At 47.7% G+C, this 16,277-nt stretch overlaps 1 protein-coding gene across 3 annotated transcripts in view; it reads right to left on the minus strand.

Moving 5' to 3' along the window:
- CCSER2 (coiled-coil serine rich protein 2) overlaps positions 1-16,277 on the minus strand; it is a 186,295-nt gene that overhangs the window by 92,706 nt on the left and 77,312 nt on the right. The window lies entirely within an intron of this gene.

Here is a 16,277-nt window from a genome sequence, read left to right on the forward strand (position 1 = left end):
GGGGGCTGTATGATTGACAGAATATGGGCTGTTACATAACTGTCTGTATATGGATGGGTACATGAATGGAGCCTCCACAAGCAGCTCTAGTAACATAACTGATAAAACATGGACAATGTAGCTCAAGTGGGAAGCTCCACTGACAAGTCAGAGTATTCTGAGGCAGAGAATTCAGACAGAGTCACAGCTGCCTTGGCAGTCTAGCGCACCTTGACTCTGTTCCTCTCCTGCTCATTCCCCTGGGCTATGGTCAATAGCTGCTGCTGAGAAAAGCTCTTGAAGTTGTGCCTCCTCTTGTACCTCTGGGGGGGTCAAGCACGCCATCCTCCCCTAACTGGCATGGACTTGGAGATGGCCTGCCCTGCATCTTCTGGACTTTGTGGCAAGCTCTGCACATGGCAGTAGAATGGCTACAAGAAGACCGTCACCTGAGGAAGCTTCAGAGGTAACTGTCCATATGTGGACAGTGACATCCCTGGAGCTTGCCATTTGCCAACATACACCGTATGTTGTTTGAAGGCCATAGATCGATGCAATACTGTGGTACCCATCACACACAGACTATCATGGCATCCATTAAATGTATACATTTTATTAAACACAACGGAATAACGTAAGCTATGGACATGTTTACAATGTATGTCAAAGGCTCTCTCGAAATACAGGTGAAATGTAGATGAAAAATGTGATGTGATGACCACATTATTATGATACTCCTCCTATAGAAGCTTCTTCAGGGATGGACGAGGGACTGCAAGCAGATCATACTGAGAGCCAACGTGATATTTTTAGTGGCCGATACATATTAAAGAGGACCTTTCGCCCCTTCTGACATGTGTGTTTTAATAGCTTCATGCATTCCCCGTGTAGAAACAATTCTGGAGCATCTATTCTTATGGCTCTATGTTGTGCTATTACTTTATTATTACTACTAGAAGTTATGAATGAATTGCTATTAGCCTTCAGTAAGGGTACAGAGGGGTGGTAACCCGTTGGGGGAGTGTACCTGCACAGGCTGAAAATGGCAGCACTGATTGGATAGAGGGAGTCTGTGCAGGTACACACCCCCAACTGGTTACCACCCCTCTGTACCCTTACTGAAGGCCAATAGCAATTCATTCATAACTTCTAGTAAACAGAATAAAGGAATAGCACAACATAGAGCCGTAGGAATAGATGATCCAGAATTGCTATTACTTTGGGAATGCATGAAGCTATTAAAAACAGGCCTCTTTAACTGTCATTTATCCCTAAAAGAAAATAATCAAAGTAATTAAATTCCCACATGGACTGGTTGAGGCTGATGGCCATCCACATAGCAGAACCGAGTACATGTCCACTTATAGCAGGAGACACATTTACAGATCCATTTGCTTTCAGTGCGGTGGAAATCTCGCAGGTTACAAATGAATAAACAGATGTGGGTTTGCAGGGCAGACATCTGATTTGGAGCTAATAAAATAAATGTTTCTCGATGGGTGTTTTGTGCACACTTATGTAACATGTTCAGCGTCCGTTTCTGCGGCTCGTCAGGATCCATTTAAAGTGAATCACTCCAAAGTACACACAATGCTGCAAATCATTAAGAACCTAATTTAACTAGTCTGTTCTACAATGGCTTCTGACTCTGTACACTAGTCACTGTTATACACATAAGTGTCTGTGTAATGGAACAAGGCAGGCAATTGTCTTTTCACTTCCAAGAAAGAAATACAATCAAGAGGAAGGAAAAATTGGAAGGTAAATGTTATCCTGGTCTCCATTTGTGATATAACGCAACTCTCTTTATAAAGCTGGAACATGGATGTGGTAATGTACACAAAGCTAATTCAACAATAAAAAGTCACCCTATATGCAGTATACACAAAATGTGGACCAAATCTAATTAGGTTTTCCTTTGCTTTCTTCAGACACTTGCTGTAGTTAAAGGGGTTGGCCAATCTCGAACTTTGGTGGCATATCCATTCGCCTCTATGGGAGTTCAGGAAACAGCTGAGCCAGTGCTCGGTTATTTTCAGCCCTCCCATGGAAATGGAGGGTGGCCACACTTGCGCAGTGTAGCCTCGTTCATTTTGGGGGCCCCGTTCTAGAGATAGGTGGACATTAATGGAATATCCGAGCAATATGCCACCAAAATGTAAGATGAGCCAACTCCTTTAACCTCCTAACAGTGTCCCAGTGCTCAAGCAGCAGGGGGAGGGTTGCCTTAGCTGCTCATATCTCTGGATTGGCAGTAGCTAGAGATATGGGCTGGTCTGGTTTGAAAGCTGACATTCCAAGCTTTCAAACAATACCAGAATCACTATTATCTTCACTACATCTGAAGATATCACTGTTAGAAATTGGGATGGCAATAAATGCAGATTATTCCCAATTAGATTTCTAACTGTGATACTCCCCTGCTGATGTTGTGCTAATAATATGATACTGGACTTGTATGAAAGCTTGGACAGCTTTCAAACAAGACAAGGGCCCTCATCTCTAGCTGCTACCAATCCGGAGATATGAGCAGCTAAACCGTTAGCCCCCACCCTCCACCCCTACTGTGCTCGGCCAGAACTGTTGGGTGGTTAAAGGGGTTGTATCATAACAAACAACCCATTTGAAAACGTGGCCAATTGGTCAGATTAAGCTAAGGTAAGCCACAGCTGAGCAGGTCCCATATAGGGCAATGTAGTTTTACATGGCGGCCTTTTAGATAAATAGCTATCCATGTAAGGCAAGGATGACTGAATTCCACCACAATCGGAGCTGCTAGTATGGTCTGGTTTATAAAAGAGGTCCGATTCCCCCCTCTGTGAAGTCTATATGCCCTTGTCTTCATAAGATAACACCTTTAACAGATGCTGATGCCAATTCCCAATCATTACACATAATGACACGCATTATAAAGCGAGATGGTTTACCTACAGTATTACATCCCAGAGGCATAAAAATGTTCAAAGTGCTTGCAAACAGTACATGTAGACAATAAAAAGAAAATAATTTTCTATATAAAGTAGGAACCAACTGATCAATGGCAGTCATTACAAGGTACAGAATGGTTGTCATCCAGCTTTCAACAGACCCTAAATGGTATAATTCTGTCCATGAATCAGAATAAGCAGAGCCATCCTGAGAGGAAAGTGTTTGAAACCACTGAAATGTGCAGAGAGAAACAAATTATATATATATATATATATATATATATATATATATATATATATATATATATATATATATATATATATATTAGGGCTGCACGATATGGGAATTTTGTGCGATTGCGATTAGGGCCCTAAAAATTGCAATAACGGTATGCGATGCGATATTTTAAGGGAATTGTGCTAGAGGTCTATTTGCTTGGATTTTCCCATATGAGCCGCTGACGCGGCTGGGTATGGCGCTGTTATGTGGGGGATCTGTGGATGGCGCTGTTATGTGGGGGATCTGTGGATGGCGCTGTTATGTGGGGGATCTGTGGATGGCGCTGTTATGTGGGGGATCTGTGGATGGCGCTGTTATGTGGGGGATCTGTGGATGGCGCTGTTATGTGGGGGATCTGTGGATGGCGCTGTTATGTGGGGGATCTGTGGATGACGCTGTTATGTGGGGGATCTGTGGATGACGCTGTTATGTGGGGGATCTGTGGATGACGCTGTTATGTGGGGGATCTGTGGATGACGCTGTTATGTGGGGGATCTGTGGATGACGCTGTTATGTGGGGGATCTGTGGATGACGCTGTTATGTGGGGGATCTGTGGATGACGCTGTTATGTGGGGGATCTGTGGATGACGCTGTTATGTGGGGGATCTGTGGATGACGCTGTTATGTGGGGGATCTGTGGATGACGCTGTTATGTGGGGGATCTGTGGATGACGCTGTTATGTGGGGGATCTGTGGATGACGCTGTTATGTGGGGGATCTGTGGATGACGCCGTTATGTGGGGGATCTGTGGATGACGCCGTTATGTGGGGGATCTGTGACACATGGGGCCACGAGGGGGGCCAGCATAAGACACACATATAGCATCTTATGCTGGTCCCCCTCATGGCCCTATGTGTCCTAAACTGCGCACATAACTCTCCTATTCATAAAATGGCCAGCCTCTGTACTTTCACTATGAATGCACTGCAGAGAGCGGCAGCGAGCGAGCCGGCCCGCGCGTGACTGACGTCACTGTCGTCACTGTCGTCACTGTCACGCTCCTCCCACTTAATTCAGGAAGCACGAGCGTGACTAAGTGACGTCAGTCACGCGCCAGCCGCCTCGCTCGCTGCAGTGCATTCATCGTGAAAGTAAGTACAGAGGCTGGCCATTTTATCAATAGGGGCCCCTTCATATATAAATCGCGGCATTTTCGGGTCGGCCGAATCGCCAAATCGCATTTGCTGATTGTCGCGATTCAATTATTTTTGCGATATATCGTGCAGCCCTAATATATATATATATATATATATATATATATATATATACACATACATACATACACACACATACACACACATATATCTATATATATCATGTATTCACCATGTAATAATAATTCTGGACCATCTATTCTTATGACTCTATGTTGTGTCATTTCTTTATTATTCCTTCTAGAATTTATACATTAATTACTAGCTGTTTGCAATGAATGTCTGGCTGGATGTTAGTGTCCCTGCAAGCACTGATTGGCCATGATCAGGCTGTGCAGGGACACACCAACTGGTAACACCCATCTGGACCTCACTATAAACTGCTAGTAATTCATTCACAATTTCTAGCAGGGATAATAAAGGAATTTCACATCCTAGAGTCATAATAATAGATGATCCAAAATTGTTATTACATGGGGATTGCAAGTAGATACTAAACAGACACAGCAGGGGGAGGTAACATCCAGAATAAGGGTCCCATGACTCGCTACTGCAGCGCCTATCTTTGGCAATCCCAGACAATGGAGCAGCACTCCATTCACTGCAGGTGAGGAGGAATGGGGCACATGAAATCCCCATTCTCATGACTGGTGGGAGACTCTGAGGTGGATAGGTGATAAATACGGATACTGCTTAGGCTACTTTCACATCTGCGTTTTTGCTGGATCCGTCATGGATGGGCAAAAACGCTTCAGTCGTGATAATACAACCGTCTGTATTAGGGCTGAAACGATTACTCAATTAAATCAAGTAATTTGACACAAAATTTGTTTGCGTCATATGACCACGGAGCGGGAGTGAAGTGCTTGCTATTACTCACCGCTCCGTGGTAACCTGCAATGTCCTTTGGCTGCTTGTGTACTCCAATCGTGGGAGGGTCTCCCTCTCGCCTTCAAGTACAATGTTCAGTACCGGAGAGCAGGCAGTTACACGGACAACTAGGCTGTAGTCCACACAGTGCAGGCAGTGCGCAGGACACCGCAGGCTCACCGCAAGGACCTGGCACGGGAAATTGGAAACTGCCTCTCAGAGCCAGTCTATCAGCTCAGTGTTCCTCCTCCATTGCTGCCCGTGCCCGAGATAAAGGGCAGAAAACGTGCCCTGCCGCAGCCAAAAGAGTGCGGGGTCTGCTTAGGCGCGTTTCAGCTTAAAAAGAAATTCTACCAGGTGACTAGTGCGTTCATATACGACAAAGTGAACGGGATGTTGCTGTTCAGGGCTGGTTAGGTCTGGTTGTAATGTACCAGCGGGGCCACTAGGCTGGCATGTATGTGTAGGGAAGGAAGGTGGCACCATCCTGTGGAGGAGACTGGTGCTCAGGCTGAGAGCCATGGTGTCTGGACCTATGCGCTCTGCTTGCAAGCCACAGGCTGCTAAGATGGTCTTCTAGAGATGACAAGCAATATGGCGACCTGTGTGTATGACAAGTACAGCCTTACATGTGGTACTCTTCACTCTTCCCCACTGGCATAGATAGTGCCCTATTGTTTCTGGTCAGCAGTTGTAGAGGCGCCCAGTATTATGGTGTACCAGCTAGATGTGCCCTACCTGAGGGCAGCAGAATCTAGTGACCCTGCATCTCTGTTGGCAGCATATAAGGCCAGACAGACACCAGTGAGCGTGTCCATGACAGGTCCCGAGCTGACCTCCCCTCCACTCTGGGTGAGCCCTAAAGTGGAGAAAATTGGTTTCTACCTCACAGGGTTTTTTGCCTTCCTCTGGATCAACTTGCAGGATAACAGGCCGAACTGGATGGACAAATGTCTTTTTTCGGCCTTATGTACTATGTTACTATGTTACTCACAGCATCGCACAGTATTAGGGTACATTCACACCACCGGATTTATGGGTCCACTAATTGCGGACCCGGTGCGGACCCATTCATTTTAATGGGGCCGCAAAAGAAGCGGACAGCACACTGTGTGCCGTCCACATCCATAGTTCCGTTACACGGCCCCGCCAAAAATATTGAGCAGGTCCTATTCTTGTTCGCAATTGCGGACAAGAATAGGCATTTCTATCATAGGGCTGACCGTGTGCGTTCTGCAAAAGGCAGAACGGACACGGCTGGTGTCCCTGTTTGCGGACCTGTTTTGGTCTTGTGAACGTACCGGTATACTGAAGGCACTGGGAGAAACTAATGCACTTGGGCTGATCACACAGGGGGAACGAAGGCTGTTGGGGACTGATGGCAGGGCGTCTGATGAGTCTATTAATTCATGTTTTCATTAGATTACCGTACTCTATTAATCTTAAAAAAATAATGGGTAGAATACTCAATTTCTAAAATAATTGTTTACCGCAGCCCTAGTCTGCATCCGTTATGAACGTATCCGGTTGTATTATTTCTAAAATGGCCAAGACGGATCAGCCTCTAAATCCATTGCAAGTCAAGGTGCGCCGGTTCAGTTTTCTTTTGGTGTCCTAGAAAACGGATCTGCCACCATTGATTTACATTGCAAGTCGTGATGGATACGTCTTGTTTCGCATGCCGGGACGCATTCAAAAATGCTGCTTAGATCGCTTTTGTGTGCGTCATGGGAACGCAATGAAACTGAATGCATTCTGGTGCCCTCTGCTCCCTTCAGATCGGTTTTGTCCCCATTGACAAGCGTTTTCCCCCGCCATTCAGATCCTATGACGGATCTCAATAGCGGAAAAGGAAAGCGCAAATGTAAAAGTAGCCTTAAACCTTTTCAATATGTGGGACTTGAACAGCATTTTATCATAGGTGACCTTTCCAGAACATTATATGCGATATATGTTTGGTCAGTAGCAGGTGTCTACAGCATACACAAGTCCAGCTTTATCACTCCCTGATTTCCTACCAAACTAGTACAGCTAATAAATCCCCCGGCGTATGCTTCTGGTACAGGGGGGCTTCATACAAACCGAAGGGAACCGTTTAGTGCCTGGCATATGCCATCATTTCTTTTGTTAATACTGCTAAGAAAAAGAACTGCAAATTTCTGTTCTCCACTGACTTAGCGGCCACGTATGTTCATCTAAAAATGTAATTAATGATTAGGAATCCATTCTTTCTTTTTCCGTGCTCTATTTAGCTGGCACAAAGCGTGCATGTGATTCACTGATATAACAGAGAACTGTAATGTTGTGGCAGAGGCGAGGAGACCCATTTCACACAAGCGAGTTTTCCGTGCGGGTGCAATGGTTGACGTGAACACATAGCACCCGCAATGAATCCGGACCATTTTAGGCTACTTTCACACTTGCGTTAGGTGCGGATCCGTCTGGTATCTGCACAGACGGATCCGCACCTATAATGCAAACGCTTAGATCCGTTCAGATCGGATCCGTTTGCATTACCATGAAAAAAAAAAAAATAAATTTTTATTTTTTTTGTTCATGATAATGCAAACGGATCCGTTTTGACTTTACATTGAAAGTCAATGGGGGACGGATCCGTTTGAAAATTGAGCCATATTGTGTCAACTTCAAACGGATCCGTCCCTATTGACTTACATTGTAAGTCTGGACGGATCCGTTTGCCTCCGCACGGCCAGGCGGACACCCGAACGCTGCAAACTGCGTTCAGGTGTCCGCCTGCTGAGCGGAGCGGAGGACAAACGGTGCCAAACTGATGCATTCTGAGCGGATCCGCATCCACTCAGAATGCATTAGGGCTGGACGGATCCGTTCGGGGCCGCTTGTGAGAGCCTTCAAACGGAGCTCACAAGCGGAGCCCCGAACGCTAGTGTGAAAGTAGCCTTAATGGGTCTGTGTACATGAGCGGTTTTTTTTCACGCATCAGTTATGTGTTGCGTGAAAAACGCTGCATTTTCTATATTCTGCGTTTTTCACGCAGCCCTGGCCCCATAGAAGTGAATGGGGCTTCAGTGAAAAACGCATTGCATCCGGAAGCAAGTGCAGGTGCGAAGCGTTTTTCACTGATGGTTGCGAAGAGATGTTGTTTGTAAAACTTCAGTTTTTTCAAAACGCATTGCACCCGCGCGGAAAAAAAACTGAACAACCGAACGCAATCGCAGACAAAACTGACTGAACTTGCTTGCAAAATGGTGCAAGTTTCCCTGAACGCACCTTGAACGCATCCGGAGCTAATCTGTCACACACGTGTGAAAGAGGCCTAAAACATCTTTCAGACAAGCGTGTCCAGTGGGGAAAACACAGTTCGTGTGGGGGTGCGATTTCCCGTTCTGGACACTGCTTGTTTCCCAGGAGCAGTATGAAGATTTCTAATGCTGTGTGTCTCTGCCTGATACATACATATAATTCTGTAGAAGTAGTAGGGTCATGCAGAGACACGCAGCATTATAAATCATTATGCTATCCTGTGAAATAAGTAGTATCCATAACGGGAAATGAAGGTCTCACATGGAGTGTGTTTTCTGCACTGGACACGCTCGTGTGATAGAGGCCTAAAGAGACGTTCACACAATACATTTTATGCACCCAAATTCCACCGAAGATCGCAGCCAGCCACATTCTTTCTGCATCCCTTACATCTCAATGGCAGGTAGTGATTGCGGAGAGACGGCTTATAGACGCTGCCACAGCTTTATGCTGCAGCTCCGCAATCCTCAGAACTGTCTCCCATTGAAATAAAAGCAGAAAGGACGCGGCCGTCAGCTGGTTTTCACGTCAAAATTCCACAGTAAGATGTGTCATGTGAATGTCCCCTTATTTTGCCAATATTTTAAATGGTTGTCAAAAAAAACATGGTTGCAGGTTTTTGTCAAGATTTTTTCACCACAGTTTTTAGTGGCATTTTTAATTTTGTAACATTTAAAGCATTTTTTTTCTGCATTTTTCAAATCCTTCTGGGCTGCACAGTAAAAGGACTTACAGGATGGAAATTATTTTCTGCTCATATCACGTTATCCCCTATCAACTATCAGACTATCCCCACTCCCCCTTAAGATCAAGAGAAAGGGTCTGGCTCAGCATATTCAGCAGTCCCATAGAGAATGAATACAGTTACAGCTGCTACATTGATATTAGGGGGCCTCACGGGGTAAAAAGCCCCCTTTCTTGTCATCGAACCCTCACCAATCTAATAGATATACTAATTGATACCGGTCGGCCGGAGGTCAAAAATATACTCTTTTGGCCCCCGACTGACTAATGGACACGTTTGGCAAGTATGTCGGGAGGTTTTCATAGGGGAAAAACCTGATGTGTATCCGGCCTTACATGGTAGCCATTGTACCCAGGAAGTCTTTGTCCAGTACCCAGCCTTACATGGTAGCCATTGTACCCAGGAAGTCTTTGTCCAGTACCCAGCCTTACATGGTAGCCATTGTACCCAGGAAGTCTTTGTCCAGTACCCAGCCTTACATGGTAGCCATTGTACCCAGGAAGTCTTTGTCCAGTACCCAGCCTTACATGGTATCCATTGTACCTAGGAAGCCATTGTCCAGTACCCAGCTTTAAATGGTAGTCATTGTACCCAGGAAGCCCTTGTCCAGTACCCAGCCTTACATGGTAGCAATTGTACCCAGGAAGCCTTTGTCCAGTACCCAGCCTTACATGGTAACCATTGTACCCAGGAAGCCCTTGTCCAGTACCCAGCCTTACATGGTAGCCACTGTACCCAGGAAGCCCTTGTCTAGTAGCCAGCCTTACATGGTAGCAATTGTACCCAGGAAGCCCTTGTCCAGTACCCAGCCTTACATGGTAGCCACTGTACCCAGGAAGCCCTTGTCTAGTTGCCAGCCTTACATGGTAGCCATTTTACCCAGCCTTACATGTAACCATTGTACCCAGCAAGCCTTTGTCCAGTACCTTACATGTAGCCATTTTACCCAGGAAGCCATCGTCCAATACTCAGCCTTACTTGGTAGTCATTTTACCCAGGAAGCCATTGTCCAGTACCCAGCCTTACATGGTAGCCACTGTACACAGGAAGCCATTGACCAGTACTCAGCCTTACATGGTAGCCACTGTAAGGCTACTTTCAAACTAGCGTTAATATTTTCCAGTATTGAGATCCATGATAGGGTCTCAGTACCGAAAAAAAAACGCTTCCGTTTTGTCCCCATTCATTGTCAACGGGGACAAAACTGAACTGAACAGAATGGAGTGCTCCAAAATGCATTCCGTTCCGTTCTCATACCTGAGGGCATGCTGCCGTTTGCTTTCTGTCCTGGGATGAGGAGCAAAACGGAGCCGTCATTACCCCCAATGTAAGTCAATGGGGACGTCAATGGATCCGTTTTCTCTGACAAAATCCGTTTTCTCTGACACAATAGAAAACGGATCCGTCCCCCATTGACTTTCAATAGAGTTCATGACGGATCCGTCTTAGCTATGTTACAGATAATACAACCGGATCCGTTCATGACGGACGCAGATGTTTGTATCATCAGTAACTGAGCCCTGCCGGATCCAGCAAAAACACTAGTGTGAAAGTCGCCTTATACATGGACATCCAGAATCCTCCAGAGACATCCACAGTGGCTCACATAGAGGTGTCTTGAGCGGGGGTCTACCTTAGTATTGTCCTGATTAGACTATCCTCTAACATACACACATGCAGCAAATGTAACCTATTAAAGCTGCAAACGGCTATTGTAGCCAGAAATGACAATGTCTCTCGGAGGTCTATAGTCCTATATGACTTCATGCAACAAGTAATACACACATACATGACTCATACATGTAAATGAACGGTGTGGACTGAAGATCTACGTTATCTCCGTTATATCTAATATTGTGAAAGAATAAAGCGCCCGGATTTGTTCCGCGCACAGCCGTCATCATGTGCCAAGCTCTATTGTTGCTTACTGCTGATCGGCAATTATATCAGATCCAATAATTATATTAATAGGAGCGGCTTGTGTTCTAGGTGCTGAACTGAAGGGAATACAAAAGCAAAATACAATAGAAGCGATTAGAGGGAAGGGAGAGAACGCATGAATAAACCATGAATATGACAGCTAACAGAAGCCGCAAACAAGAAGAGGCTGCCTCGTCTTTTCGCAAGATGTCAAAAAGCCAATTGAGCCGCTCGACTCTTTCATTTACTGGTACTCTGTGTACCAGCGGACGGCAGCGGCCATAGCAAAGGCTTTACAACCTCTGTAGGGCTGCAGAGTACTAGATTAAATCAAATAATTTGACACAAAAAAAACCTCTATGCAAATTTTTTGCATCAAGGATTTGTTTGTGTCATGTGACCACGGAGCGGGAGTGAAGCGATATACCAGTATGACAATCCCTCAGGCAGCTGCTCCCAGCCAATCCCAGTGCTTCTCTCATATACTCCAGGGCTCCAGATGGCGACCAAAGTGGTCGCCAATGCGACTTAAAATTGCTAAATGGCGACAAGACTTTGTAGTCTTGTCGCCATTTGCGCCTAGACCCTCCGCTGCTCTGCCGCTTTCACATTAAACTGACATGGAACGCGCTGTTGTCAGCGCATGCCATGTTCTTCTCAACAGCACAGGGGAGGAGGAAGCAGTCCCTCCCCCCTGCACCGCTGCCACCAATGGGCTGATAGGAGGAGGGGAGGGGCTGTGGCCACTGCGCCACAAATGAATATCGCTTATGCTTAATAGAAACACAGGCTACGCTGCGGGTGCCGGCCATATCCCATACCCGACACCCAGGCTCTATGACTGCGCGCTGCAATCCACCGCTATTAACCCCCTCAGATGCCGTAGTCATAGAGGCTGGGTGCCAGGTATGGGATATGGCCGGCACCCGCAGCGCAGCCTGCGTTTGTATTAAGCATAAACGATATTCATTGGTGGCGCAGTGCACCGAACCCCTCACCCTCCCATTATAAAGCAGAATCATTGGAGGCGCAGTGGTATCGAGTATCACAATACTTTTTTATGGTATCGAAAAGAGTCAAAATTTTGGTAAGACATAGCGCAGCCGGGAAGTGTAGTGGTTTCAGGTTAGTGTGACTGGGGCTGGTGACTACCTGCAGTGCATCACCCTGTGTGCTGTCTGGGCCCTAGCTGCTGTCATGGGGTTGTCACTGTTACTGCCTGAGGTAGGCAATGCTTTGTGTTTGCATCATACAATAAGCTAATGTTAAAGAAGCAACCTGTGGCCTTAAGTGCACTACAAAGCCCAGCAAGCCCTCAGCTATTTATGTCATGCAGACAATGAATAGATCTTGTATTGGAGTGGGGGCTGTTGCCCCTTGCAGTATAATCCTCTCCATATAGTATAATGTCACCATGTCCCCAGCCGCCTCATACAGTATAATGTCATCTTGATGGCACTGGGGTGGGGGAGAGCTGAAGGCATTGGGGGGGGGAAGGGGGGAGCTGATGGCACTGGGGTGGGGGAGAGCTGAAGGCATTGGGGGGGGGGGGAGGGGGGAGCTGAAGGCACTGGGAAGGGGGGGGGGGGGAGCTGAAGGCACTGGGGGTGGGGGGGAAGAGCTGAAGGCACTGGGGGTGGGGGGGAAGAGCTGAAGGCACTGGGGGTGGGGGGGAAGAGCTGAAGGCACTGGGAAGGGGGGGGGGGGAGCTGAAGGCACTGGGAGGGGGGGGGAGAGCTGAAGGCATTGGGGGGGGAGTTGAAGGCACTGGGGGGGTGGGGGAGAGCTGAAGGCACTGGGGGGGTGGGGGAGAGCTGAAGGCACTGGGGGTGGGGGAGAGCTGAAGGCACTGGGGGTGGGGGAGAGCTGAAGGCACTGGGGGTGGGGGAGAGCTGAAGGCACTGGGGGTGGGGGAGAGCTGAAGGCACTGGGGGTGGGGGAGAGCTGAAGTCACAGGGGGGGAGCTGATGGCACAGGGGGGAGCTGATGGCACAGGGGGGAGCTGATGGCACAGGGGGGAGCTGATGGCACAGGGGGGAGCTGATGGCACAGGGGGGAGCTGATGGCACAGGGGGGAGCTGATGGCACAGGGGGGAGCTGATGGCACAGGGGGGAGCTGATGGCACAGGGGGGAGCTGATGGCACAGGGGGGAGCTGATGGCACAGGGGGGAGCTGATGGCACAGGGGGGAGCTGATGGCACAGGGGGAGAGCTGAAGGCACTGGGGGAGAGCTGAAGGCACTGGGGTGGGGGAGAGCTGAAGGCACTGGGGTGGGGGAGAGCTGAAGGCACTGGGGTGGGGGAGAGCTGAAGGCACTGGGGTGGGGGAGAGCTGAAGGCACTGGGGTGGGGGAGAGCTGAAGGCACTGGGGTGGGGGAGAGCTGAAGGCACTGGGGTGGGGGAGAGCTGAAGGCACTGGGGTGGGGGAGAGCTGAAGGCACTGGGGTGGGGGAGAGCTGAAGGCACTGGGGTGGGGGAGAGCTGAAGGCACTGGGGTGGGGGAGAGCTGAAGGCACTGGGGTGGGGGAGAGCTGAAGGCACTGGGGTGGGGGAGAGCTGAAGGCACTGGGGTGGGGGAGAGCTGAAGGCACGGGGAGAGAGCTAAAGGCACAGGGGGGGAGCTGATGGCACGGGGGGATAGGGGAGCTGATGGCACGGGGGGATAGTGGAGCTGATGGCACAGGGGAACAGATGCACTTGGGCTGATCGCACAGGGAGGAACGAAGGGTGTTGGGGACTGATGGCAGGGTGTCTGGTGTGTTTTTATAAAGGAAAAAACAGTCTATTAATTTATTTCTTATTAGATTACTCGATTAATTGTAAAAATAATCAGTAGAATACTCGATTACTGAAATAATCCTTTACTGCAGCCCTAAATCTCTGCACCCCAGTTGTAGATTTGCATATGTACGTACTGTGTCACTGAGCCTATTAATGCAGCTTCTGAGAGTCTGCACTGTGCCATCTCCCATACATCCCAATAGAATGGGTGACTGCAGAATTATTTAGAACTCGCTATGGCACTGGTGGGATAAAATGATCTGGGTTACATAGGGTACAATGGGGGGGGAGGGGGGAAACACTCCAAATTCATCTGGCCCCCTTTCATCCATTCTCAAAGCACATCTTATAAGCCAGGATTCCCCGGTCAGTGCATGAGACCAACTTCCATATAGCCCTGCAACAAGCCCCCAATGCATCCCTTAAACGGACCCATTTCACAGACGGACCCTTTGGCCTCCGATTGGCAGTATCTGGCGAGGTTTTAGTTTTTCTTTAGCTACATAGAAGACGGCACTATTCCATGCAGACCTGTCCGCTAAAAACATTTGATTTTTAAATGGGTACCAACAGGGGAGAGTGCCCCTCAGCGGCATCCATTGTAGGGGTCACTTTAATGTCACAATGTAAAAAAGAGCCTTACATGAACATTTTTATGTTTTAAAATAAAGCGATATTTCTTTTTAATGTTACGGGCACGGGAGGCGAAGATGCAAATGAACTTCATTATATGCGTCTATTCTTCATGAAGAAATCCCAGCTTATTACTAGACAGCATGGCAAACTCTAGGCTGCTGCTGCCACCTCCTGGCTTACAGGCTTTCTAACAGTCACTACTCAAAAGGTAAGGCTATGGCAAGAACACTGGATAAATCATACTCCAGCTTTTATTAAGGGCCCATTCACACGACCGAATTTTTAGTCCGCATCCGTTCCGCATTTTTGCGGACCACAAAATACATCTGGTCTTGTGAATGCCCCCTAGAGGAGAGTTCTCATCTGAGGTGTTCATAAGGTTTTCCAGTGAGTAATAAAAAATATATATCAGAATATACGGTCATGTGAATGCACGCTTAAAATTGCTACCAGCAGCCTGTTCTATAATGTGAGCGGAACTGATTGTCAGCACTTACAGAGCTGCCTAGGGATGTGAGGGGGCAGGGCCTCACTACACTCTAGCACTTGCATATACTACAATACAGATTGGTGAGTTGTCCTGTCAGGCTGCTCAGCCATGATGGCATATAGTAGGCAGGATTTCATCATTACCTTCAATTGTACAGCAGCGTAGTGAGGCCCCACTCCCTCACCCCTCGAGGCAGCTCTAAAAGTGGAGGCAACGATCCCTCCTCACATTCTAGGACATTTTAAATCATTCCCAGAGAACCCCTTTTAGAAGTGGAAGACCCTTTTAACCTCTTTTGGGCTGGTTGGGATTATCCGTCGTGCAATTAAAGGGCTTGACTACTTTCATATACCCTAGTACAGAATAGTGTTCAGTATCTTCTTGGTCAGAATGGAGTACAGTTACTCTGAAGGACCTGTCTTGTCGTACATTACACAAACAACTGACAGATTTCAGAGGGAACTGTGCCCTGCTCAGTTTCACCTGTGGTGTCGCAGCAGGGGAACAGAAGATTTATTCACACGTCCGCAAAATGGGTCAGCATCCGTTCCGCAATTTTGCGGAACAGGTGCGGACCCATTCATTTTCAATGGGGCCGGAATGTGCTGTCCGCATCCGCACTTCCGGATCCGCAAAAAAATAGAACATGTCCTATTCTTGTCCGCAATTGCGGACAAGAAAAGGCATTTTCTATGAGTGTCGGCGATGTGCGGCCCGCAAAATGCGGACCGCACATTGCCGGTGTCCGTGTTTTGCGGATCTGCAAAACACATACGGACGTATGAATGGACCTGAACACCCCATGGATTACAGGTGATTGCTGGGGATGCCAAAAGGGGGACACTTTGAAATGAGCCGATTATCAAGGGGTTAACAGAGGACATCCCTTCTAACAGTACTGCACCAGAGATTTAAAGTTCTGAGAATCTACAACGGTACCTAAGGCCTCTTTCACACGGGCGAGATTTCACCCACACGCATTGCACCCACACTGAATCCGGACCCATTTATTTCTATGGGGCTGTGCACATGAGCGGTGATTTCCACGCATCACTTGTGCGTTGCGTGAAAATCACAGCATGTTCCTCTTTGTGCGTTTTTCACGTAACGCAGGCCCCATAGAAATGAATGGGGTTGCGTGAAAATCGCAAGCATCCACAAGCAAGTGCGGATGCGGTGCGATTTTCACGCACGGTTGCTAGGTGACGAT

This window comes from Bufo bufo, chromosome 6, assembly GCF_905171765.1.
Source record: "Bufo bufo chromosome 6, aBufBuf1.1, whole genome shotgun sequence".
NCBI lineage: Eukaryota > Metazoa > Chordata > Amphibia > Anura > Bufonidae > Bufo > Bufo bufo.